Source organism: Peromyscus maniculatus, chromosome 7 (genome assembly GCF_049852395.1).
Source record: "Peromyscus maniculatus bairdii isolate BWxNUB_F1_BW_parent chromosome 7, HU_Pman_BW_mat_3.1, whole genome shotgun sequence".
NCBI classification, from domain to species: Eukaryota; Metazoa; Chordata; class Mammalia; order Rodentia; family Cricetidae; genus Peromyscus; species Peromyscus maniculatus.
Genome location: NC_134858.1, coordinates 13272518 through 13277699, shown reverse-complemented (window position 1 = coordinate 13277699; position 5182 = coordinate 13272518).

Sequence of the window (5182 nt, the reverse complement as noted above, 5' to 3'; positions counted from 1 at the left end):
AACTAACCAGAACTGGACAGATACGAAAGAAAGAAAATCTGGAGAGGAGGCCAGAGGTCAAGGATATAGAAAGGCTATTCTAGACCGAGACTGGCTGGAGAATGAAACAGAACAGAATGTGAGGTATGGATACAAGAAGTTTCAGGACAGTGAGCCTGACTTTGTCTTCCTTTATGCAAGAGTGGAGAGTATATGAGTCACGTTGTAGTTTTGGTTCCACTGTATACCTAAAGCAAGCTTAACTGAATGTTCCCCATCGTAACTCTCTCCGGTAGAGGGGCAGACAGAAATCCATAGGACCACTGCAATAAATCCATTTGCTTGATGGTAAAATATGAGTGAAAATTAATAACCAATTCTCTGCTTCACCAGTTACTAAGTTGAGCCTATTCATCTAATTAGGCTTCCAATTCAATGCCCAATTTATAAGTTCAAAATGCCAGAGCCTTTGTGCTGTATATTACAGGGCAAATGAATTTGTAGTATATTATTATGTTTGATATTTTCTAGATGCAGATAGCACTACCTCATATGAACAACCAGCCAGTCCAGGGTCCACTGCTTCCCACCCTCCTCTGTCAAACTATTCCCCATCAAGCCCAAATAACCCTAGGCCTAGTACTTCTCAACTAAGGGCCATCCCTGATATTCTGCTACTTGGGATCTTGAGAGATTCAAGTGATACACTTCTACTTAGCAAAAATCCTCTGGTTTTTCCATTACTTCCTGTAAAATCCACAATAAAGGCATTGGCCTATGCTTCTGCTCTCTGCTCCTGCATCCTGACAGATCATTGCTTCTCCATGCATCTTGTTTCTACAGATCCCTTTCTTTTGAAAACTATGACAACAGCTCTCTTTCTTTTTAAAGGATTTTATACTAATTTTAATTCTATGCATGCTTGTGTCTTTGTGCAGGTACCCACTGAAGTCAGAAGAGGATATTTGATCCCCAAGGGCTATAATTACAGGCAGTTGTGAACCACCCAGTGTGGGTGCTGGGAAATAAACTCTGGTCCTCTGCAAGAATGACATCCTATTATTGGTGAAATTATTAAGGCCACTCCACATAGTTAAAAGGATATTTATTTAATGGTGTAACTTACAAATTAAGGGATAGGAAGGTCGCGGGGTTCTGGGGAAGGTGTATCGCAGTCCAGCGGTGTTCTCTGGAGCTCTGCTCAGTCAACCTCCACCGTTCAGCGTCCTGGAACAGAGAGAGCACGGGCCATCCAGATCTCGGGTCTCCAGGTGCCTCCCCAGGCCCCGCCTCATAGGCGTGACAGTTGCCAGAGTCTCAATGGGGGTTGGAACTTCCAGATCAAAGCTGGAATGGCTACCCACTACATCCTCTCTTCATTGCTGAGCTCTATCTCACTAAAGCCCTCTTGGGCAAGCCAGATGTTTCCATTCCAGCCATCTTCCCATAAGCTAAATTCAGAGAAAAACCTGAAATCTCTGGGAAGAGGCTCATCAAAGTGTATCTATTGGAGATTGTGAAATGCATTTCACTGAGAGATCCAGAAGGTTCCTCCTTCATATTATAAAAACTATTGTGGTTGGTGAGGGAAAAGATTATTTTAGGAAAAGCCCAATGGAGCTGTCTGCCTGTGGTGGAGGCCTTTTATGACTTTAAGGGCAGCAATGGGATGTCAGAGAGCAGGATGTTGTCATGACACTTAGCTCACAGAGCTAAGATGACTGCAATTACCATAAGACAACATAGAATAGTGAGAATTGGGGTGTTTTTACCCATGGAGTCTGGCTATGGCTAATCACAAACTTCCTAGACATAAATAAATATATATCCCATTAAGATGTACCATGGCACAGATGGAAAGCTGGTAGAGAGAACTATCTAGTATCAGTGGTAAGGATTAAATATCCCAGTGGAGGCTGGGAACTGAACTCCTGGCCTCTGAAGAGCAGCATGTCAACTCTTAGCAGACGAGCCATCTCCTTAGCTTTTTTGGTAGTTTTTTATTATTCACATTCCTTGTCAGTGTGACCAAATACTCGACAGCAAAAACTTAAAGGAGAAGAGACATATTTAAGCTCTCAATTCAGAGAGAAGTGTCCATCATGATGAAGACATGGAGGCTGGTGTAAATCTGTGTGCAGTGTTGGGAGCTTGTAGTAATAGATTCTCTCCAGTTAGGAGTGAAGTTTAAGCCAGGCCTGAAGCAGAAGCCAATACCAAGGAGCCCTCAACTACTAAAATAGCCCCTTGTCCTAAAGATTCCATGGCCTCCTGAAGCAGCATCACTAGCTGGGACCGGGCATGGGAGCCTGTAGGAAACATTATACATTCAAATCACAACAGGCATGGTACATTCTAGTAGTGAAGTCATGTGCCCAGCTCCACATCAGTTCTGCAAAAGAAGAAACAATTTTCTTTCATATCTCAGGGTGACTACACATATTTGCTATCTTGCCTCCAGGCTTTATCAGGATTTTTTTCCTCTCCTATTACATAGGTTGAAGGAAATTTTATTATCTTAATAACCCTTAGAACATCAAGCTAGTCAATCAAGCCAGTGACACACAGATACAATAAGGTGACAATAGATGTGCATGTTTTGACCTGGAAGGACTCTTCAATACAGAAAGTGGGAAAGTATATTATAAAATGGTTTCATTCCAGTGGTATTTTCTCATAAAAGAGTTTACTTTTTTGTATTGCACTCAAAGGACAAGAAGGAGGAAGTGTGGTAGCCCCCAAGCAGCAATTTATTAGGATGAGCCATAGTCATAGGTCTAAAGACATATGCAATGTTCAGAATGAGCCCAGAAGGAGAAGGAATGAGTAGTTGAGGGAGAAAGAGAGTAGAGGGGATACCAGAGCAGATGAGGAAAGGAGTCCTCTATGAGGAAGAAATTTGGATTTAGCTAAGGAGAGTCTTGTCCCATTGTGTGACTCATTCCCATAAGCACTTGTGCTTTGGTATCTTAGCAATGGAGTATTGCCTCCCCCTGAGGTGATCAATTGCATTTTCTCTACCTTAAAAGAACTCATCATGCCTCTGTAGAGCCCACACTGCGTTCCATGCATTGTCTGTTTCTGCTTGTATCTGTCCACCATGTATTAAATCTCTCACACCATAATCTGTCATGCATTTCATGACTGGTATGAGAAGCTCTACTCTCTACCTTTTTTGTTGTCTTCTTCCTCCTCCTCTTCTTCTTTCTCCTCCTTCTCTTCTCATATGTATGGTGTGAAGTGTGTGTGTGTGTGTATGTGTGTGTGTGTGTGTGTATTTTCATGGGTGTTGGCATATGTGTGTTTGAGGGTTCACATGCATGTATGTGTTCACAAATGGAGGTCTAAGGCTGATATTTGGAATCTTCCTTTGATTACTCTCCTGCTTTATTTTTTTTTTTGAGGTAGGGCCACTCAAGCAAATCCAAGACTCTCCAATATTGCTATTCTGGCCATCAGACTTGCTCCATGCATCCCCTGTCTTCACTTCCAGAGGCTGAAACTACAGATGGGCTACCACACCCACCCAGAATTTACTTGGGCTGTAGGGATCTACATTCTGGTCCTCTTGTTCACAAGCAATGAGGTGTCTCTCCAGCCCTACCTTGCCCATTTCCTGGATCTTTCTCCTTGATCCTTTCTGATCTGTTTCAAATGTCTTCAACATGCAAGTCATTATCCACTAAGCATGCTGTATTATGTCTGGATCCCTTATAAGCATTTTAAAAATTAAAAATATTCCACAAACATGTATCAATCATCTACATGACTGATATATTTTTAGTTAAAATTACATAAAATTAAATGAACAGAACCTCTGATGAACTTATATTCTAGTGAGACAAAGAAGAAATATGAAATAGATAAATAATGAAAAAACAATATGCACACATATATGCATACACATGCATAGCCTAGAATAGATTCCTAAAAGCAGATTTCATGGTCAAAAGTTAAGCAGATTTTAAGGTTGTTCATACATTTTGGCAAACTGCCATCTAGAAATTTTTTTCTGGTTTCATTTCCCACTAGTAATATATTGGATTTCTAATTTCCCACTAAAGTAGCTTCCTACTAGTTTTAAAATCATCTCATTTGAAAGTTAAAAATTATGTCTTATTTTCACATGTGTCTTTCAATACCACAGAGACTAAGCATTTTTGCATTTTGTACACTTTACTTATTTATGTAATTGATCATTATCCTGAAAGTGTTTTTCCTCAGGTCAAACATATCAAAGACATTGTTTCATATAATATTAACCTTTTTCTCTCTTATATGTTAAAATAGTTTCATATTTTCATAGCACCATTTTATTGCAGTTTTAGACTTTAGGATTTTTCTCATTAATGAATTTTTCTTGATATTTTTTGGTTCTGGCTTTGACATAACTCTTAGAGAAATCTTCCCTACTGTGTCATATAAATCTCCATGTATAACGATTTCTGGTCATTCTGTGAATTTTAAAACCTAATAATGTTTAGTTACCTATAATTTATTTTGATAGTGGTGTAAGCTAGAGATATTTAAAATTTTAGAATAAACCCAGTCATCTCACTAACATTATACCCCATTTATCTTAAGTTCCATTGATCACTGTAACATGCTATCAGAGCAGATCACACATAAATCTAAGCTTTTAAGGACTATATGAAGAAGATGATTCTGCTGGACTCTTGCTCCTCCATAGTTCTAACTGAGCAGTGGCTGACCTGCAAATGTATGACCCCTTCACTGTGCAAGTCCCATTCTCTTGCAAACCGACTTTCTGATCTGCAGGCTTGGAGGCAAGTTTAGGACTTTGCCACAGAAGTTTCTCTTAACCATCAGGAGTTGTAATTACTAAATCCATTTAAGTTACCCAAACACCCAGGCTCTCTAACAAGCCTGCTGATGTTAGCAAGACTGCTTAAAGACCCCTGCAACATCAGTAGCAGCTACTGCACACCTGAGGGCATTCTCTTTGGTCTCAAGCAGTGCAGCTTGGTTCCACACAGAGTTGGGTACTCAAAAATCTATGGGCTTCCAAACTAAAGAGAAAGACTTGCTATTCACAGTTACTGAAATGTTGGATTGATGAAAAATGTAGGTATCATTTTGAATTCTCCAAAATGCCCTTGGAGTTGTGACTAAATAAGAAATATCAGTTGCCAATGCTTCCTCCTTTTCTTTACATGTCTTCATGTGTTTGTCCCCAGAGCTT